The sequence below is a fragment of the Leuciscus leuciscus genome (assembly GCF_965113295.1).
Source record: "Leuciscus leuciscus genome assembly, chromosome: 3".
Classification (NCBI taxonomy): Eukaryota; Metazoa; Chordata; class Actinopteri; order Cypriniformes; family Leuciscidae; genus Leuciscus; species Leuciscus leuciscus.
The window spans coordinates 52661867-52685246 of record NC_138727.1 but is presented as its reverse complement, the minus strand read 5'-3'; the positions used below and the strand labels follow the sequence as shown (position 1 = coordinate 52685246).

The window sequence follows — 23380 nt, the reverse complement described above, 5'->3', positions numbered from 1 at the left end:
TCACACCGCGACACAGGTTCGTAGATCTGAGTGTAGCGATTTCGGATTCATATTGCATATTGTTACAGCCCTAATTATTAGAATATAGACATTAAGAGAATAAATTGTTATGCAAGTACTTTTACTTTTAATACTTAAAGTACATTTAAAATCAGGTAGGCTACTTTTTACTTTTTACTTAAGTAGGGTTTTCATTGTGGTACTTCTACTTTTACTAAAGTAAATATGTCTCTGGTTATTTGTACTTTTACTTAAGTACTGAGATTCAGTACTTCCTCCACCACTGGTAATAATATAACTAATATTTTTCAATGTTAAACAAAAAAAGTTAAAAAATAAAGTTAAACATGCTTAAGTTAAAGTTCATAGCTTCACTACATTAAAATTATATAAAATAATATACAAAATAAATAGATAAATACACTGTCTAAAACAAGTCTGCTTTTACAAGTTTAATGATTAATACTAACATATTGCACACTTAAATATGATTTGAAGAAGCTGCGATGTGAAAAGGAGGGGGATTTATAAGGTTTAGTTGATTAAACATTTTAGTATAGGAAACATTTGTATCCTCGCTCTTGACTCCTCAGGAAGCCTCCTCGTTCCTCGCCCCCCTCCCGGTGGAATTAAAGAATTTAGATGTCCTACATGAGAGCGGAGCTCGATCGGTTTCAGGGTCGTAGGACATACGAGCGAGAAACGAGGAAGCATATTGAGACGCACCTTCTGAATCCTGACCCTATTTTAATTCAAAGTAAATGGAGTCGAGGAGTCGATTCCACCGACTCCAAAATTAGGAGTCGGGAGTCGGAGTCGACTCCAAAAAAACCGGAACCGAACACCCCTAGACTGAGGAGGACGCAGCGCGAGGTGAACGGTAATGACGTCACGACGTCAGCAATAATACAACGTAAAACTTCTTTCCCAAATTAATACTAATGATATTAAAAACCAAATTATAGCCTTTTCTTAGACAAATAAGTATAAAGTAAATAAACAAAAATTGACAGGAAGGATCATTAGTGAAATACATTCATTCTTATTTTGAATATTTACTCATGAATATTAACATCCGTCACATTCACCCCTCCTGAATTTCACTAATATCCTGACCAAATGACACAAAATTGGTCTAACAGAACCACATTTGCAACGAATCTCATTCGCAGTTCAACATAGTAAGTTACCTGCTTTACAGGTTAAGAAAAATCCAAGGTTGATCAAGTCTCAGACATTCTTAGAACAGTATGCTGCCTTGTACAACATCCAAAAATCTGGTCTGTATTACACTTTATGAAATTCACATCTTGTACACATTTTCAAAGTATTTTCATAGAAACAAATACCTTTTTAAAATAAAGAAAGAAATGATCCTGATTTTCTCGCTAAAGATGAACCCATTCTCTGAACATAAAATGGTCTCTGTGCCATTGACTCAATTAAACTATTAACTTTCTTGACCACCCTTCCTGCACAGGTCCTAACACCCAATGTGTCAGTTGGAATTTGTGCATGCATGTCAGTAATACTGTTATCGTGTGTCATTCACAGTTTCTGTCAATGAGTCAAGATTACTAGCTGAAGATTCGGTCTCTATGGTAGGTACTTGATCAGAACCCCCAACAGCCTCATTTTCACTAGGATTTTGTTCGCAGACACTTCTTTGACCAGGGCTGCCAACTCTCACGCATTGAGCGTGAGACTCACGCAATTGACACTTTTCACACGCTCTCACGCCACACATCCATTTTCTCACGCACAGAAAAATTGCGGAGCAAAGAGGTACTTCTAATATTAAACTAATTATAAGCTCTTAGATTCCGTCAATTTTATTACAAAATTCAGACAAAAAATACGTTTGGCGCTTGTAAATGTGACGTGACAGATCTATGGCGGCAAATCAATGCCAATAATAAACGAGCGCACAACTGATGCGGGCGCGCGCGGTAAATGACATACGCGAGAGGATAACAGATCTACACGCGAAGAAACGGGAACTCGCGAGCTCATTCAAACCCTGCGCGCGCGCATGACATCATCTCTGCACGCAATACAAGCCCTCGCGTGCGCGCATGATCATTCCCCACGCGCTCGCGCTTGATCTGCTCTCGCCTGCTGCTTTTGCTCGCTCGAACACTTTTATTTTTGGCAGTCGAGGGGCGGGACTTACTGTTTTAATAACCTCAAATGTCATTGGTTACTTTTCCCCTTTTCCAGAAGTCAGTTGCGATTGGACGCCTGTCCAATGACTCGTAATTCACTTGACTTGAGACATGAGACATCACTTCATTTGTTTTATTTATTGTGTGTAATGTGATTTAATGCATTGTTAATATAGAATAGATTCTTACCAGATACTTTATTAACAGAAAGTCTTATTGCATTGTGTTGTTAAGAGATATTTAGGCTACAGACTATGACGCATTTCCATGGTTATTAGCATTGCAAATTGACCCAAATTTGTATAAATTTTTACATTTTATATTTATAACACTGTGATTTGTGATATTGGCATTAAAATATCTAAAATAAATTGGAGAAAAATGGGAATATAAAGTCATACAGGTGAAACTCGAAAAATTAGAATAAGTTCATGTGCAAAAGTTTATTTATTTCAGTAATTCAACTTACAAGGTGAAACTAATATATAGACTTGTTACATGCAAAGTGATATATTTCAAGCCTTTATTTGTTATAATTTTGATGATTATGGCTTACAGTTTATGAAAACCTTTTCACATTATTCTAATTTTGAATTTGTTTCTATTTTTGAACTTTTGCACGATGTTCTAACTTTTCGAGTTTCACCTGTATTTGCTGTATATCACCACTACATTACCACGATACTCTCATTCACCACTATTTACGTTTACCCAACCAAAATTATATTGGTTCTGAGAACCTCAGAAATGTAAAACGTGTCCATTAAATAGTTGCAAATATAACAAGGGCTTTGGGTGAAAGATACATTACTTGTTTATCAATATTCAAGAGTTGTTGTGTAAGCTTTTGTTATCATCCTGTGTATTACTATTATGTCAATTTTGAGTGGTTTATTATATTTTCTATTAAATGTAAAAGGGATTCTGGCTTCTCAAGTTAAGATACAGTACACAGCATAAATGATTACACCCCTCTGAAACCCAAACAAATTCAGATTTTTTTCTTTATCTAGGGCTTTTTTTTTTTTGGAAGATATGTTATGTTCAGATGGGGTGTAATCATTTATACGGTGTACTGTACTTGCCTCATACTTTCTCTTATTAGGTTATTAGCTTACAAAAAGTTAGATGGTTAAGATCACTATATAATATTTTAATATCTAATTTGCTGGGTTTAATTTTGTTCCTCTATATTTTGTAGCAAATTCTGAAAAGGCATTTGTAAGCTAATTCATGCTGTGTACTGTATCTTAACTTTGAGAAGCCAGAACCCCTTTTGCATTTAATAGAAAACATAATTAACCACTTATATTACCTAAAAATGTATAAAAGATTTGGTCAATTTGCAATGCTAATAACCATGGAAATGCGTCATAGTCTGTAGCCTAAATATCTTTTAACGACACAATGCAATACGACTTTCTGTTAATAAAGTATCTGGTAAGAATCTATTCTATATTAACAATGCATTAAATCACATTACACACAATAAATAAAACAAATGAAGTGATGTCTCATGTCTCAAGTCAAGTGAATTACGAGTCATTGGACAGGCGTCCAATCGCAACTGACTTCTGGAAAAGGGGAAAAGTAACCAATGACATTTGAGGTTATTAAAACAGTAAGTCCCGCCCCTCGACTGCCAAAAATAAAAGTGTTCGAGCGAGCAAAAGCAGCAGGCGAGAGCAGATCAAGCGCGAGCGCGTGGGGAATGATCATGCGCGCACGCTAGGGCTTGTATTGCGTGCAGAGATGATGTCATGCGCGCGCGCAGGGTTTGAATGAGCTCGCGAGTTCCCGTTTCTTCGCGTGTAGATCTGTTATCCTCTCGCGTATGTCATTTACCGCGCGCGCCCGCATCAGTTGTGCGCTCGTTTATTATTGGCATTGATTTGCCGCCATACAGATCGCTGAGCGCCTCAGTTCAAGTGCACGTGAACCGATCAGCTGTTACTTTTTTATTTAAAGATGCAGTACAACTTACCGAAATTATACATAATATCGACCAATTAGTGTTTTTCAACCACGGAAAGAGGTCAATATATAATAGCAGGAGAACAATTATGTCACATAACGTTACATTTACCTCAGGAAAGCCATTTAATGACCATAGCATGTTAATTGAATAGAAAAAATAGCTAGAGAGGAGATTTTGCTGAGCACTATATTACATATTTATTATATTTTTACTTATGTCATTAAATAATTGTTATTATAACAAAAACTGAATTATATTTAATTTCATTTGTTATTTTTAACCTTTAATAATACCAGCAGATTGGGCCCTCTATGTTAACAGCATTAGGTGAGATTATTTTTTTAAATAAAATTTAAAATAAACATGTATCCAAAGTAGTCAATACTGAATCAAAATCGGAATCAAATCACAAGAATGGAATTGAAATCTTGACATTTTTGTCAAGCAATAATAAAAACTGTATCCTACCAGTCATTGTACAATGTAAACATTGTAACATGTTGTCACTAAACTTCATAAAATTCTATTTAGTTACCAAATGTTTTGACAAGCAATTGTGATGCAATATTTGTTTTTAACCCTACCCACCCCCCCCCCCCCCCCACCCCCAAACAAAAATCTCACTCCAAGCTAAACTCAAAAGTTGGCAGCCCTGTCTTTGACTGTGGACTGAATGATCAGATTCCAGAACATCATCATTCATAAACTCTTCACCTTCAATCTGTCATCTTGAGGTGGTTCAACGGGTAGGAAGCTGATATCCAGAATCAGATTTCGATGCACCACTTTGGATTTTCCTTACTCGTCAATCAGTTTGTATATGTTTGTTTGAAGGTTCCGGTCCTTTACAGTATAGACGGTTGGGTCCCACTTATCGGCAAGCTTTCTTTTTCCTCTTTCACTCTTGTTTGCAAGGAGCACTCTGTCTCCGATGTTCAAACTTGTGCCCTTGATCTTCCGATTGTAACCTTTGGCCTGCTTTTTTTGTTCTTTTTCAGTGTGTTTCTGAGCAATCCGAGCTGCTTCATGCAGGTAAGACATAAGGGTTTTCACATAGCTGCCATGGTCAACAATCACCTGGTCATGTAACACCTGCCCAAACATGACATCAACAGGTAGCTTTGGGATGCGACCAGTGTTGGTCAAGTTACTTGGAAAAAGTAATTAGTTACTGATTACTGATTACTTCTCCAAGAAAGTAATCCAGTTACTTTACTGATTACTTATTTTCAAAAGTAATTAGTTACTTTACTAGTTACTTTAGTTACTTTTCAAAAACATGATGCACGAAATGAATACGCTATAAAGCAATAGACCTTTCAGCCTAATTCTATTATTTCTGCATATTCCATCATCTAAAATTGAATCAAATGAAACATTCTTTTTTAAAACTTGTTTTATTAGTGTCAGTATTTTAACTTTATGCACATTGCATCAATGACTCACTCATTAAGATGGTCGCCTGCCGCCTCCTACTGGCGGTTTATAAATATTATTTCTATGCACAAATAATATTTCTTATTTGTATATTCAAAAAATATTTTAAATAATCTCATTACATTATTTAATGTAGTTTATTTGATTGGTAACAGCCCTTTAGCATCTTATTATTCTATTTTAATTTATTGATCAAATTTGAGAATTTTAAATGAAAGATGAAGCAAACGATTAGGGAAAAATGCCCTTTATAAAGGTTAAAATATCATACATATGCCGATTTATATATGTTAAAACTGACTGAACTGATGAGAATACTGATTCGGAATAAATTATATTTACAACACACACACACAAAATCACATTTTTTTCCTGTTCAAACAAATGTTTTTACTCAGACAAGTGAATGACCGACCGAAGGACAAATAAAAAGGCTTAAATGTTGAGCCCTGGTAGCCTATATATTTTTTATTATTATTCATTTATTTACCCATAAACCTGTCTTTAGGAAGCCATAAGTTACAGTGGCAAGAATAACTTTGTGAAACCTTTGGGGGTGGTGGACAGGGTTTAAATTAAGACAGGAGTTTACCTTAATCTAGTTGATCATGCATTTCTTTTCTTTTATTCCACAGCTGATGTGTGCAGTTTTTTATTGCTTGCATTCAAATCATTTTCTCTTGTTTTGTTTTTTAATTGCAGTCTTTTTCTTCTGCCATTCATGCTTATCAGCTCCATGCAATCTTAAGCTTTTCTTGGTTCAGCTGTACACAATCTGAAAATGTTTTTTGGAGGTTTGATAAAATAAAAGAGCCATTCTAAGAGCTGTTGACTTTTCTACCTTGAGAAAGAACATTAAACGAACAACTTAAAAAGGCATGACAAATCATGACATAAGACTGACATCACTCACAACGTACCAATGCATTATCCCTCATGAACAAATATAATGTCTGATGTTTGCATGCGTGCATACCAGTTTACCATTACGACATCGTTCATGAATAAACATGACGTCTGAACACGGACAAACGGTGCGTGTTGACGCGTCAAAATTCACGCGTTTCGTTTAAAGACTTTTGAACGCGATCGCTTGCCATAGTGTTTACTAGAGTTGAGCCGGATACTCGGCTGAAACGAGTATCCGGTACGGATAAAGCACTTTTGTCGAGTACGAGTATTATACGAGTAATACGAGTCAATATCTGTGCTCGGATTTAAAAAAAAAGAAAGTTTTGTTGAGATTAGGGCTGGGCGATATATCGATATAAAGAATATATATATATATATATATATATATATATATTTTAAATGCGATATGGAATTAGACCATATCGCATATATCGATATAATTCAAATTTGCGCTGTGATCCTTGCTCCAAGCCAGCTGACCCGGAGCTCTCTGCACTGCTCCCCGCGCCCCCGCCCCTCCTTTTCCACTTTGCGTGCGTGTTTAGAGCATGTTATGTTATAACATGAAATAAAGTCTTTCACCTCAGAAAAATTGACTTTCTTGTCCTGTCAGCCGTTATACTGTAGTCGTAGCGCACACTCAATTGCACGCGCAAATGCGGCAGCGCGCGCGCTGTATCGCCTCACTGTATATAAAGTGCAAAAGAAACTACACAGCAAAATCCCCAGTGTTAAATTAACACTCCTCAGTGTACATATGTGTCCACACTACAGGGTGTTAATTAACACTTCAATTAACACTGAAGCAGTGTTGAAGCTAATGAGATAATTAAGTTAACACTGAAGCAGTGTTGAAGTTAATGAGATAATTAAGTGATTAATTAAGTGATGATTGGCCATTAGTGGTGACACCTGATGTTAATAAGCAGAATCATTGACGGAAAGAGAAAAAACAATAACAGAAAAAAGAGAAACACAAGAACTACAACTGACTTCGAGTCATTACACATTGTTGCACTTATTATTACCAGTTTGACTTTATTTCTGTCATACATCGACAAAAGTTCTCGAGATTCAACAGAAGTTTAGACGGTAATGTTTTATGGAATTTTTCTTTTCAAGTTACCATTATGGTGGTCAGTGGTTGCTTTAGTTGGGCTCTTGACCCTTCTCATTTTTTAATATTAGTTTTTCTCTGGTTGCTACAACTCTGTGTTTATAAAGCACATTTGTTACTGCAAGAGAAAACATGACCTGCTCACAATATGTTTTGATGATAAAAACATTATCATGTAGTGACCTGATTCACTGATGTCATTCATAGTCTACATTTTTGACTATATGCATAATGTCTTGTTTTAGTATTGTTAATTGTAGCTCTGAGATTCTACAGTTTGAGATCCAACAGCAATATGAAAATTTTTGAAAATACTTTGAGCAAAGAAGTTATTGTGTTTAAACACACAGACATCAAGAATCAGCATATGAATCTCAACAATGGTGACAATAAACAAACTAGTGACAAACAGATCAACTCTGAACATCACAAAACAAGCTACTAAAGTCAGAACAAAACAATAGCAAAATAAAAGCAAACAGGAAAAACAATTAAAATTACAGGACAATTCAGCTGCATAATTTATTCATGCTGCAATGCATGATGTCAGCCATTGATGCGTTCTGATTGGTGGCTCCCATCATGCACTGCAACATTAAGCGTTTGTTTGATTGTCACCATTGTTGAGATTCATATGTAGATTCTTGATGTCTGTGTGTGATTTTAAATTCTTCAGATCTCTAAACATTGCTGGAAGTAACTACTGTAGTGAAAAAATAATAGAACATTTGGATAATCAGTTTATATTGATGGGTGCCATTAGTAAAGCAGGTCACTAGTAATATCATCATCAAGACATAACCAGGGCTGCAGTTCCAATAGCATCTTAAGCCTAACTTGATCACAGACCAACTGCAACAAATGGTCTATACAATCAAATTAGGCTTGCAATGCTTTCAGGAAACACATATGCTGTATAAACACAGAGTTGAAGCAGCCAGAGAAATACTAATGTTAAATAGTAAAGGGTCAAGAGCCCAACTAAAGCAACCACTGGTCACCATAATGGTGACATGAAACGAAACATTCCATAAAACATTACCATCTAAACTTCTGTTAAATCTAAATAAGACCGTGTGTAGATGTATGACAGAAATAAAGTCAAACTGGTAAAATAATAAGTGCAATAATGGTTCAAAGTCAGTAGTTTCTCTTTTTTTCTGTTCTTGTTTCTCTTTCCTTCAGTGAGTCTGCTTGTTATCATCAGGTGTCACCACTAATGGCCAATCATCACTTAATTAATCACTTAACTATCTCATTAACTTCAACACTGCTTCAGTGTTAACTTAATTACCTCATTAACTTCAACACTGCTCCAGTGTTAATTTTTAACACCCTGTAGTGTGGACACATATGTACACTGAGGAGTGTTAATTTAACACTGGGGATTTTACTGTGTACGAGCATGCAACGCCGTTACGTTGTAAATTACACGAAATAAAAGTAATGCAGGTATGATTTTCATTCTATTCACCAGGAGCAGTTTCCATGTTTCATTAACAGTTCTTGTTAGTATTGTGTATTCACCATGGTAACTGTCGTTTCCATATTAACCCCAAAATGCCACTATTTTTCTTTGTGTAATTTTTTTTACATTTTTAAATGACTGTGGTGGCTCATACCAACATTGTATTAACAAAAACTAGTTTGGGACTGCTATTTAATACCTTTAGCATAGGCCTAATGTTTATTAGTACTAGTCTTTACTATTAGTCATATTCTTACAATTTATGTTAAGTAAAGGGGGACAGTATGTGTGTGTGTTAACAAATTTTGAAAAAAATAAAACATGAAAAATAAAAAATATCAGGATATATATATCGTATATCGAAATTCAGCCTAAATATATCGGGATATGACTTTTGGTCCATATCACCCAGCCCTAGTTGAGATGAAAACTGTTGTTCATTACATTTTACTTCATAATTGCAACCGCATGTGTTGTATTCATTGTTGCAAAACTTGTTCTGTAGTTCGTTTGTTATCGTGATCAAAACCATTGATCTGAAGCTCAATGCTGATGCTGTCATGTAAATAGTTTTCTAATCAGCAATAAATATAACAATCTCTGATCAACCCATATCAATTGCATGCTTAAAATAACATACCGGTTAAAGCCCCGCCCATTTCAAGACAACCCAACCCACTTCCGGGTTAAATCCAGCCCACTTCCGGGTTAGGCCCCGCCCAGTCCGAGTACAGATACAGATACAGATAATTCATACGGTTAACAGATACAGATAATGCTGTACTCGCTCATCCCTAGTGTTTACCACTGACTTCGCGGCGCTCATGTCATTGTCACTCACGAGTCACGGCTCACGTCACGAGACAGTCTCGCAGTATAACGCAGTAACGCAGCCTGCTTACGGGGAAGTAACAGTAATCCCTTACTTTACTCGTTACTTGAAAAAAGTAATCGGATTACAGTAACGCGTTACTTTTAACGCGTTACTGCCCATCAGTGGATGCGACCAAACATCAGCTGGAATGGGGCATAACCAGTGGTCTCATGTACTGTGGCATTATATGCGAATGTCAGAGTCTGTATCTGCTCGGGCCACTTGTTTTTCTCCTTGAGAGGCAAAGAACGAAGCATACTGCCCAGGGTCCGATTAAACCGCTCAGTCCCACCGTTTCCCATCGGGTGGTATGCTGTAGTGTGGGATTTCTCAATACCTGTCAGCTTGAGCAATTCTGCTATGAGGGTACTTTCAAAGTTGGTCCCTTGATCCGTATGAATGCGTGTTGGAAAACCATAAACACAAAAGACTTGATCCCACAGCTTCTTCGCAATTTGTTTTGCTTTCTGGTTTACACGGAAAGGCATGGGCCAACTTTGTGAAGTGATCAGTCACCACTAATACATCTACAGAACGCTGCTTGCTGTCCTCAGCACTCCGAAAATCCAAACACACTAACTCCATAGGGGCAGAGGTTCTAATGCTCTCAAGTGGGGCTCGTGCAGATGGCTCTGGTGTTTTGGCCAATATACATCTCTGACAACACTTGACATAGTCCCTTATGTCACGCTCCATTCTAGGCCAGAAAAAGCGTTGTCGAGTTAGCTGGAGAGTTCTTGACTGTCCCTGATGTCCAGCAAGATTGTGTACACCATTTAAGGCTTTAATCTTAAGACTAGAAGGAAGCACAAGTTGAAACCTCTTGTGCTTGCTTAGAGGATCTTTAGAAACACGATAGACTACTCCATCTTGAATCTTCAGCCGATCCCATTGCTTAAGAAGAACTAGAGCCCTGGAATCCATTCCAGCCCTCTCTCGCCTTGATGGTCGCTTCTTCTGACTCAGGTAGGGCATCATTTTTGAAATTACTGGATCTGACTCTTGGCCATGTTGAATCTCCTCAAGGGGGATTGTTGAGATTGTGTCATACCCAAGCGGTACTGCACTCTGAATGGCCTGAATTGCCTGAATAGCCCTCAGCTCAGTTACAGTCTCCCACTGATTATGAAGGTTCAATTGCGTTCCGACTACTGTGTGATCATAGGACACTGCAGAATTCGGCTGAAGCAACGCATGAAGACTGTTCACTTGCAAACGAAAAGTGTCTTGAATTCCATCTTCAGTTACACCTGCAGCTTCAGTGAGTAAGCTGCCATATCGCTCTGTGATGAGCCTGTGACTAATTGTTTTTGCGAAAGGATCTCGGCTCAAAGCGTCAGCCACAGTGTTCTTCTTTCCGGCAACATGTTTGAGGTCGAAGGTGTAAGCAGCAAGCTTAGACACCCAGCGCTGTTCACAAGCATCAAGTTTAGCCTTGGTTAGAATATAAGTGAGCGGGTTATTGTCCGTCCATACAGTGAACGTGTGGCCCTTTAGCCAATGACTGGATTTCTCACACACGCTCCACTTTAAGGCTAAAAACTCGAGTTAGTGTGCCGGATATCTCCTCTGAGAGTTACTTAGGGACTTGCTTGCGAATGCAATGGGACGAGCTTTCTCCTCGCTTGCTGGTATTTGTGATAACACAGCCCCAAGTCCATCCAGAGAAGCATCGATTGACAAGATTAATGGAAGAGAAAAGTCGGGATGTGCTAAGACCTGCCTTAGCCTCATTTTTTACCTTTGTCCTCTTCTTATGTCCAGCTGTTAGGGAGAAGAGCGGTTTGGCTACGGAGGAGCAATTTGGGATGAAGTGCTTGTAATTGAGGATCATTCCCAAAACAGACTTAATCCTCCTCACAGATGGAGTACACCCATCTTCTTCCATGAGATCAGCTTTTGACAGCTTGACTATGGCCTCAACCTTTGAAGGATCCACAGAAACACCATTTCCATCAATGATGTGGCCTAAAAACTTAACAGATGCCCGCATCAGATGGCACTTTTTTGGACTTAACTTGAGATTGTGGCTCCTCAATCTTTGGAATACTACCTCTAACCGCTCCAGAGCTGCATTTTCGTCAGGCGCAAACACCAGTAGGTCGTCCAAGTAACACAGCAGACTACTAAAATTCAGGTCTCCAAAGATGCTCAACATCATGCGCATAAACGATGCTGGGCTATTGCACAACCCTTGAGGCATCCTGTTGTACTCATGAAGTCCTACTGGAGTAGTAAACGCTGTGTACTTTTTATCTTCTTCAGCCATGGGGATGTTATAAAAACCGGAAGTTAAATCCATAGTACTGAAGAGAGTGTTTCCACCCAAGGCAACAAGACAGTCAGACTGATGTGGGAGCGGATGTGCGTCCTTCATGGTCCTGGCGTTCAGCCATCTAAAGTCCGTACAAATCCTCAAGCCGCCGTCTTTCTTCCAAACTAGAACTAAAGGCGAAGCATACTCGCTCACTGATTTTCGAATTATGCCTTGCTCTTCCATTTCTGAGAGAACTTGGCATAATTTTTGATAGTGAGCAGGTGGTACTCGACGGTATGGCAGTCGGAATGGACACTCGTCTGTCAAGCGGATGCGATGGACAAAACCACTGACCTCCCCGCAATCCAGAGAATGTTTAGAAAATACATCATGGTTATTCTCAAGCAGCCGAACAAGCTTTTCTCTTGCTGCATCCTTGACAGAGCATGTATCAATGTCGATGTCTCTGAGGCCTACGGCCTTTAGTCTTTGTTTAAGATCAGCTGTGCTCGGTGCGAGTTGACAAGAATTCCCGGACGTGGGCAACTGTACTTGACTGAAACCCTGCAACAGCTCAAAATCTTCCACAGCTAGGCATGGGAACACATCCGCAAGCTTACAATTTCTTTTTGGTGACTGGTTTGTCTAAAAGGTTGGTAACTTTTAGAGGAGCCCAACGATCTCCCCACAATGGTGTAACAACTCGGCCAATGATGATGTCCCGTGGCATGGATCTGGAAGAAGTGGCCTCCACAATTATAGTACTCCCTGGTGACATAGCAGTATTACTCGGCAGCCTTCCCCAAACAAGGTGCTCTTTTTTGGCCATAAGTGTAACTGACTGCTGAAGCTTTACAGTCCCAACCTTGTCGGGTGGATCTCCACCTCTCCAACGACAAGTATTTGCCATGACATCCAAGAATTGTTCACACGATGAAGATGGCTCTGAGACGCCGTTAGACACAATCCTGCAGTAATCATCACTGATCTTCATCCTGTGCATGAGGAACTTAATCAAGTTGGTGCCAATGATCAAGTCGTCCCTTTGTCCTGGCACAACTAGAACAGGTACTAAACATCTCTCGCCATACACCTTCAGCTCAACTTCATACATGCATTTTGGCTTAGTTGCTTTACCTCCACAGCCTATTAACATTATTTCCTGCAACAATGGTGTGGGCTTTGGCAACACATCCTCACTCAGCATTCTGCTCTCTACTGCTTCACTGAAAGTACATGCCATGGATCCGGAGTCCAACATTCCCATCATATGGAATTTGTCGTTGACACAGACGGGTGCATAAAACAATTCATCAAACACTTAAAGGGTTTGCATATTCTGTGCAATCACTTTAACTTCAACAGGAGCTTGTGCACAGACACTTTCGTAAACTTGCATAAGATCAACATTTTCGAGGGTTTGTTCAACTCTACCCACACGTCCCCTCTCCAGGTGTGGGCCGACTATTTTAAAGTCGGTGAACCTTGAGGAGGCTGTGCGAACTGATTGCGATCGCGGGGTGGTAGCGCTAATTATGAAGTGAAATGTCCAGTTCAGCAAAAATTAACCCATTTGTGTTACTGTTCATTGAAACCTTGAGTGAACCGCAGCGTCCACCGGTAATCAAACGGCATTGATCCTTGGACGAAGATCCTGGAAGATGAGCTGATCTTCATCCGGGTCACGGCACCACTGTAACCGGCCTAATTCTGCCCACTGTTATGATCTGCGTTGTGTTGTTTTATTGAGAGAAGACACCGGACACTGGAACTGCTGCCCATGGGGAATTTATTATCATGGAGGATGTGGATGGTACTGGATGGATTAAAGAGAAAATACAGCAATGAAAAGTGTTTTCTCTGTGATTTTATCACCTCTCCTCAACTCACTCAAAGCAGACTCAACACACATCACAATGATAATAACATATAAAAAATACTATGAATGAAACATGTTGCAAACAAGTGCAAAATGAATTGTCACAATTTATCCAAACATACCATTATATTCTTTTGCAGCTAATTTTAAGTCATTCATGAATTAGTAAAGAAACAAATTGATACAAAATGAATACATTGGAAAATTGAACAGAAATAAACCATACCTGGATGGATTAAAGAGAAAATACAGCAATGAAAAGTGTTTTCTCTGTGATTTTATCACCTGCAGATTAAAGACCAGTAAATGAATCAGTTAAAATCACCTCGTTCTATTGACGCACACACATACTCAAAATCGCTGTACTCAGTAATAAAACTATCGAATCCTATCCATCCATTCATAAAACACTTCCTAAGACATTTATAACAGTCTTAACAATAATATTACCGCATATTATGAACTTAATCAACCTTCTGAGAACTTTTATAAACTTAAATCGGAAGAGCACCTCTAACTGCTTACCTCTCCTCAACTCACTCAAAGCAGACTGAGGAGGACGCAGCGCGAGGTGAACGGTAATGACGTCACGACGTCGGCAAAAATACAACGCAAAACTTCTTTCCCAAATTAATACTAATGATATTAAAAACCAAATTATAGCCTTTTCTTAGACAAATAAGTATAAAGTAAATAAACAAAAATTGACAGGAAGGATCATTAGTGAAATACATTAATTCTTATTTTGAATATTTACTCATGAATATTAGCATCCGTCACACAAGCAAAAAAAATAAATTCTTAATAGACTTTTCTCTAAGACTCTTTTCTCTTAAACTCTGTTTGCATTCACTTATTTCCCAAAGTCACCTTAAATGTTTAATTGTCAATACAACAGAAAAATTTGAGAGAACATCACATAAGCTGATTTGTGATGATCACCATAATGGTGAGTTCAAACAAAAACCTTTTAGGAAAATCTAGATCAATTTATGAAGTTGTTGAGAATTGAACATTTAAGGGGATACTTCAGGATTTAGCATTAAGCTTTGTATTAGTAGAAAATCTTCATTTTGCGTCATCGGAGGATTTTTTGGCCAGAGGCTAAAGACTACAGCCAGTAGGAGGGGCTGTCCCGCATGTCTTCAACCCGCCCATAGGAGGTGGGATCTCACTCACAGAATGTACACACAGTATCAGCCGTCTTTCTTTGGAAGCTAAGCTAGCAGGCTCTTGTTCTGTGGAGAAAGCTGAGTAGTAGGGGTTACCATCCTCTTTTTCCCGGACATGTCCGGCCATCGAGATCGTCCAAAATGTCCGGGATTCGGCTTTTGCTTTCTGCAGTCGCCATTCATTGTTTACATGCACAGCTTTTGTTTCAATCTAACTGAATTCATTCCGATTGGTGAATCTGAATGTAAAGTTTACATGAACGCTAAACAAGTGATCGGTTGATGTGCTTTTTAACATTGCTAAGAAAATTCCCGCTCCTCCGTTGCTCATCAGTAATCACGCCACCGGCCTCGCGCCGTTCTCCCACGGCCCTCAGTCTCGTCCTGCTCGCCACAGTAAACATAATGAATGGCGAGTGTAGAACGCAAAAGCTGAATCCCGGACATTTTGGGCGATCTCGAAATCCCGGGCAAACTCGTCACGGAGTCTCACTAGTAGCCTGGCCTTGTTGTTTAACTGCACGCTCTTACTGGTAGGCGTGGCTTGGGAGTGGCCTCCTAGGGCAGCGAAGCAAGTGCATTCTGGGAGTTGTTGTCTTTTTATCCACATAAGCCAAAAATACATTTTCTGGCTTTTCTCAGTCTAGAAAGCGCCAAATTCAAAATTAATTTCACATTTCTACTACAAAAATTACCCATTTTAAATACACATTCATCTTTCCAGAGGTGAAGTATCCCTTTAAGATGACTTTGGGAAATCAGTGCACAGTAAAATCCCTGGTGTTAAATTTATATGGGAACCACCAGCAGGGTGTTAAAATTAACACTGAAGCAGTGTTAGAGTTAATTAGATAATTAAGTGATTAATTGAGCGTTGATTGAGCATTGAAGACACCTGATGATAACAAGCAGAATCACTGAAGAAAAGAGAAACAAGAACTACAACTGACTTCTGGAGATTAAATCAACTAAAAATAAAAGACAACATTAAATCTCTCAAGATCTCAGCAGAGGAGGATCAAACAACTCCACAAACATCATTGCCAGCTTCATGTATTACCAAATAGTTGTTGAGAATAAATTTAGGTGTAGATGTTGATGTTTTATTGAACATAATAGGTTTTGTAAAGTCACTATTATGGTGATTAGTGTTTCCTTTAGTTGGTCAGTTTGACTGTTGGCTTTTGTGATCTATGTAACAGTGTTAATCAAAAAACATAATTTGTTACAAAGGATGTCAGAAACGAAGATGATCACATGATATCGTTTGAACCATCACGAAGTAGAATGATTCACTAATTTCGTCACTGACTAAAAATTGTTATTTGTTGTTAATAGATTTTGATCACTAATGAAAACTTCTTGCCACAGATCTGTGTAGTGATTTATAAATTTAATGAGTGGAAAAATATTTTAGACACACACAGACATCAAGAATTAGCATATGAATTTCAACAACGGTGACATGCTTCATGCATTAATGCATGCTGGGAGCCACCATATTATAAAACGCTCTCGGTTACTAACGTAACCTCGGTTCTCTCTAGATGAGGGAACGAGTGTTGCGTAAGCTAGCTTACGCTACGGGAAAAACCCTTTTCTCGAGAATACTGAAGCCAAAAAATTATCCTTAATTTTTGCATAAGTTTAAAACGCATTGCTGCATAAGCAGACCTAGGCAGAGCGGCTCGCGCCTATTGGTTGCTCAGCAGCAACTGCTGCAACCTATCCAGGACCTGCTCGTGACGAAGCACCAATGAGGGCACCAATCCATCTGGACAGGCTCTGTTTCGATGTGGCTAAGCCCTTAGTGCGGCCACCGAACGAAACGAAGAGCTGCTCTGACTGCCTGAAAGCATCAGACCGTTCGACATATATTCTCAGCGCCCTGACGGGGCAGAGAAAATTCACATCGTCCTCACCCTCAGATCTCGGAAGAGCTGACAGTGAAATGATCTGTGATCTGAAGGAGAGGTCCCAGGCTGGAACCAGAGGGGGTTGAGGAGGATTTAACCTCCTAGCTCCTCTTAGGAACCTAACAATGAGGTCGTCTCTACCCAGTGACCGGCCATGCAAAGGTTTTGTAAACGCCGCAATGGCCGCCACGTACACTTTGAGCGTGGAGGGGGACCTGCCCTCGTCCAAAAGCTCTTGCAGAAAGGAGAGAACCTCTGCAACGCTACAGCGCTGTGGGTCTAAGTTTCGGGCCGAGCACCAGCCGGAAAACACTGACCATTTAGAGGCATAGAGCCTTCTCGTAGAGGGTGCTCTAGCCTGAGTAATTGTGTTCAACACTGCCGCTGGGAGGTCAGCGGGTACCCGTTGATGGCCCATGCATGCAGGGCCCATAAGTCGGGGCGCGGGTGCCAGATCGTGCCCCTGGCCTGGGAGAGGAGATCTTTCCTCACCGGAATCGGCCACGGGGTCATGCTCGTCAATTGCATCAGCTCTGAGAACCACACTTGATTCCTCCAGAGCGGCGCCACGAGGAGCACAGAGCATTTGCTCTCCCTGATGCGCTTGATTACCTGTGGTAACATCGCGATCGGGGGAAACGCATAGAGCGGACGGCTGGGCCAGTCGTGGGCCAGCGCATCTCTCTGTTTCATGAAGAATACTGGGCAGTGCGCGTTCTCCGTCGACGCAAAGAGGTCGACATCCGCTCTGCCGAAGATGTCCCATAGTAACTGGGCTATCTGAGGGTGCAGGGACCATTCCCCGGGGGGAACGTTGTCCCTGGACAGCATGTCTGGGCCCACATTTTGGGAGCCCGGGACATGTGACGCTCTCAGTGAGCGCAGGTTGTGATGGGCCCAAAAGAGGAGGCGTTCCGCCAGCTTGTGAAGGCTCCGTGACCTGAGACCGCCCTGGCGGTTGATGTATGACACCACTGACATGTTGTCCGTGCGGACCAAAACGTTGTGGCCTTTGAGGAGGGGGAGAAAGTATCTCAAGGCATTTTCGACCGCTTTCATCTCCAGACAGTTTATGTGTAGGCGCCTTTCTGAGGCTGCCCACAGACCAAACACTGGTCTGCCCTCGTAGAGGGCGCCCCAACCTGAGTTGGATGCGTCTGTCGAGATTACTTTTCGTCTCGAAGCCATGCCCAGATCCACTCCTGACTGATACCAGTCTGCCGCCTTCCAGAGATTCAGTGCTGTGACACAGTTCTGAGTTACCCTGAGGCGAACGCGGCCAGCGGACCATGCTCGCAGCGGGACCCGCGTCTTCAGCCAGTGCTGCAGCGGGCGCATGAAAAGCAAGCCCAGCTGAAGCACTGCCGAGGCCGAAGCCATAAGACCCAGCATCCTCTGAAAACGTCTGAGAGGAAAAATGCTGCCGGTCCTGAAAGCTGCAGCTGAGCATTGACACAGAGTCTAAGTCTGTTCCCAGAAAAGAGATTCTCTGGCTGGGAGACAGTAAACTCTTGGTCCAGTTGATTTGGAGACCCAAATCCCGTAAATGGTCGAGTAATAGAGCCCTGTGCGCTATTAACTCTGACTCTGACTGGGCTAGAATAAGCCAGTCGTCCAGATAGTTCAGTATTCGCATCCCCCGTTGTCTCAGGGGAGCAAGCGCTGCATCCATGCACTTCGTGAATGTACGGGGTGCTAAGGACAGACCGAACGGTAGGACGGTGTACTGATAGCTCAGCCCCTCGAAGGCGAATCGCAAGAAAGGCCTGTGATGGGGCGCTATTTGAATCTGAAAATATGCGTCTTTCAGATCCACAGAGATAAACCAGTCCCTCGGGCGAATTTGCGCGGTCGTGAGCATTTTGAACGATCTCTGCATAAGGGCTCTGTTCAGCCGTCTGAGACCGCCATCCTTCTTTGGAACGAGGAAATATCTGCTGTAAAAACCTGCCTCGCTCAGTGTGTGAGGGACGACTTCTACGGCTCGTTTCTCTAACAGTTTCGCAATCTCGGCGCGAAGTAGGTGTGCTACTTCGCTGTTCACCGTGGTTTCGACCCTGGCTCGAAAGCGAGGGGGTCTGCGAGCGAACTGTAGTGAATAGCCTCGTTCTACCGTGTTCAGTACCCATTCTGACACGCCCGGCAGCTCCCTCCATGCCTTTATGTGAAAAGCTAGAGGGAGAATAACGCGCGGGCTGTTGTCGCTGTGTGTGTGTGGCACATATCTCACAGCGCCCGAGAGAGAGCGCGCGCTCATGGAGGCGCGCGCGCTTCGCACACACATAACACAGCTCGTGTCTGGTAGAGGGTGATTTACACACGGGACATGTTTTGTGTTTATTGACGGGGGCTCTGAATGAGTTCTTATCACAGAGCAGCCCGTGTTTGTGTGTAGGGATGAGCGCTGTACAGCGGGCACCTTTCCCACATTCAAAACACACACGGCGCGAGCCGAGTTTATGGATATGGGCCGTGAATGAGTGTGAGTCACTGAGTCGGCCGTGTTTGTATGTAGGCGCGAACACTGTGGAGTGGGCACATGACCTACATTTATAACACCATCGGCGTGAGCCGGATAAACAGACAGAATGCTCTTTCTGTGATTTATTTGGGCGGCCGTAAAAACGGCCTTTGGGTACAGGCGAGCGTGTTGTGTAACGGGTTTCTTTGGCTGTGAAATACACATCTCCAGTCACCTCTGCTGAGGGAACTGTGAGAGCGAGGCGCGCTGATTTTGATGGCGGTCCGGCCGCAGCGGGACTCGACCATCTTCGTCTTCCTAACGCGGTCAGGAAGACTTTGAGGGCTCTGCCTTCAGCACAATCTTGGACCGGGGTCCCCGAGGGGGAGGCGGTCTGTGGCGGCTGGAAGAGCGTGAGCGCTGGGAATCCCTCGGCTGACGGCGCTGTGAGGCTGACGGCGGGGGAGGCTGTGGCGCTGATTTCCGGTTGGGCGGCTGTTTAGAGCGACCCGTAGCGGAACTGGAGCGCTTCGGCAAGAAATGCCGCATAGCCTGGGAGGTTTTCTGAACCTCTGAGTACCGTTCCGAAAACCCCTTGACAGCCGGGCCGAAGAGACCGGATGGCGCCACGGGCGCGTCGAGGAAAGTGGCTCTGTCGGACTCCTTCATGTCGGACAGCGTTAACCACAAGTGTCTCTCGGTGACAGTGAGAGATGCCATATTCCTCCCGATGGCCTGAGCAGCGGACTTAGTGGCTCGTAGCGCTAAGTCGGTCGCGCTCCTGAGGTCCTGAAAATTCTCAGGGTTCGGGCCCGCCTCGTCCATTTTACGGAGAAGGTCGGCCTGATAGACCTGAAGCACGGCCATAGTGTGAAGTGCGGACGCGGCTTGACCGGCGGCGGTGTAGGCGCGACCGATCAAAGCCGAAGTAGTCCTGCAGGCTTTGGAAGGCAGTGAAGGATGAGACTGCCATCCAGCGGAAGGCGGGCAGAGGTGCGTGGCTACCGGTTCCTCGACCGGAGGAATGCAGAGGTAGCCCTTGTCTTTCGCGCCGTCTACTAGAGAGAGCGTCGAAGAGACAGTAGAACGCAGCCTGGCAGAAAATGGCGCCTTCCAGCTCTTAGTGAGCTCCTCGTGGAGCTCCGGAAGAAAGGGGGCAGGCCTCGTGTGAGGCGTCGAGCGGCGGCCTGGCAGAAAGCAACCGTCCAGCCTGCTGGGTGCAGGCTCGTCAGGAAGCGACCAATCGAGGCCGAGGTCCTCCACGGCCTTGGTAAGCAGGCGAAGAAGCTCAGCGTCGAACGTAGACCGCACACCGCTCGATTCCTGAAGAGAAGGGGCGGGGTCCGGAATGGAGCCCGACCAGCCTTCGCAGTCAGAAGCCAGGATAGAGCAGCTGTCCCCTTCTGCGTCATCTCCCCCCGACTCGATATCCACAGCGGGCGGCTGGCCGGCCGTGATAGAGGTGGGGGATGCAGAGAGCGATGCACACGGGGAGAGATCCGGCATGCAAGCGCTCGCGGCAGATGCCTCCGGTGTTCTCTGTGAACGGCGCTTTTTACGGCGCGGCCCAGAAGAGAGAAGCGGAGGGGCGGGATCCACGCTGAAAGATGCTAGGCGAGCCCGCAGGGTCGCCATAGACATTACTTCGCATTCCGGGCAGCCGCCTAGGGAAAGCGCGTGGTCCGCGTGTGTCTGTCCCAGGCAGGAAACGCACAGGATGTGGCGGTCCCCGTCGCTGAGATCGGCTCGGCAGGAGCCGCATTTCTTGAAAAGAGGCATTTGCAACAACGCCTCGCTCTTTTAGATGCAAGCGTGTGTAACGTAACACGCGGTAAGAAAAGGATATTCGGCGCCGGATAGCGCAGCAGGAACGGCAGAGGAAGCGGCGAGATGGCCGGCTTGAAGCTCGTCCCGCTGAAGGCTCTTCGACGGCGCAGCTTCTCCGGAGAACAGCGAGGTGAGTGTCCACTTCGCTGAAGAGTTGAAAAATCAGAGAACAACCTCACGGGCCTGCTTTTATAGTCTGTAGCCACGCCCATTCTGGCGGGACGTGACGCGCACGGGCGCCCGCGCCCTCATTGGTGCTTCGTCACGAGCAGGTCCTGGATAGGTTGCAGCAGTTGCTGCTGAGCAACCAATAGGCGCGCGAGCCGCTCTGCCTAGGTCTGCTTATGCAGCAATGCGTTTTAAACTTATGCAAAAATTAAGGATAATTTTTTGGCTTCAGTATTCTCGAGAAAAGGGTTTTTCCCGTAGCGTAAGCTAGCTTACGCAACACGAGAGTACTCTCGTAAGAGAACTAATGGCTCCCAGCATGCATTGCAGCATGAAGCATGTCACCATTGTTGAGATTCATAATCTGAGTCTTGGATGTTAGGGTTTGTGTGGAGAAGTTGAGAAACTGAGTGAAAAGTCTATTAAAAATAGCACTGCTGCAAAACTTTTTGTTGCTTGATTAATTAATTGCCAATTAATTAATCTTAACTTGGGTTTTCGGAGTAAAAAAGGCATAGTATCTGAATAGTACAGATTACTAGATTTTTACATTTAAGATACGTTTCATATGTGTCAGTAGGAAATATTAGTTTAAATTTCCAAATATTCCTTTTGCCATTAATTGTAAAAAATCCAGTGAGATTTGTGTATGTACAAGGAGTCTGACAACAGCCGGTATGATCTGATCTCACCATCATTGAGTCTGTCTGTGATTACATGAAGAAACAGAAAAAACTGAGAAAGAACTGTGGCAACATCTCTAAGACACTTGAAGAAACCTTCCTGCAACCGACCATGTGTGTTTATCCGGGGGAAAGAGGCTAATGAAGAGGAATGCTGCCATCAAAGGCTTTGAGTGAGTATACTACAAAATGAATAAACTATTTATAAGTTGTAGTTTATTTTAATCATTGTAATTTCAAACAGAGTTATTACAGCACTTTTCTTATTCTTGATTTCTGTGCATTTTGGTGCAGAGATTGTGTGGTGGAGCAGCTTGGGCCTGCAAGGACAGAAAAAATCTGGGAAAATCTGAAAAAAAAAAATATAAAATAAGATTCTGCTTGTTAACAGGCTTATTAAAGCTTAGATGACTCCATCTTTAATATACACAGATTTTGTGGCTCAGATAAGATCCAGTTGTGGTTTATTTCTTTGCTCTTGGCTGACATGTGGCATTGCTATGGCCTGCTTGTGGCCCAGATCTGGCAAACAGGAGCGAGCTGCCCAAGGGCCGTCATTCCACGCTGCATGTGGTGGGCCAGATCATCGTTCCACGTGTGCCAGATGTGGGCTGAAACAATGATGCTATCTGGGTTTAAGCCACTTTTGTTGCTTGTGGAGGAATTTGTTTTGCATAAAATAATAAAGAAATTAACTACGATTTTGGGTTTTCGTAACAAAAAATAATATCTTTAAGGATAAAACTGTGGATTGTAGACCCACATAAAAATAAAAATAAGTATATTATAGTAAAATTACTCTACTGTAGTGTTTTTATATATATATATATATATATATATATATATATATATATATATATATATATATAAATCAACCCAAAATGTATTGGTTATACTACAGTCACAGCTGTTTCTTCAACAAGACCACAAAATGTGCAAGTTTCATCAATATCAATACATTTACAGATTAATTAAACCTGTCATTCATATCTTTTTAGCTATTTTTCTTGTGATAGCGTAAAATGTGATTTGCTCCAGCATTTTTTCATTTTGGACTACATTTCTC

At 42.2% G+C, this 23380-nt stretch overlaps 1 protein-coding gene across 1 annotated transcript in view; it reads left to right on the top strand.

The window, feature by feature from the left end:
* LOC309493808 (uncharacterized protein) overlaps positions 1-23380 on the top strand; it is an 89019-nt gene that overhangs the window by 61113 nt on the left and 4526 nt on the right. The gene's annotated exons all lie outside the window — the stretch shown is intronic.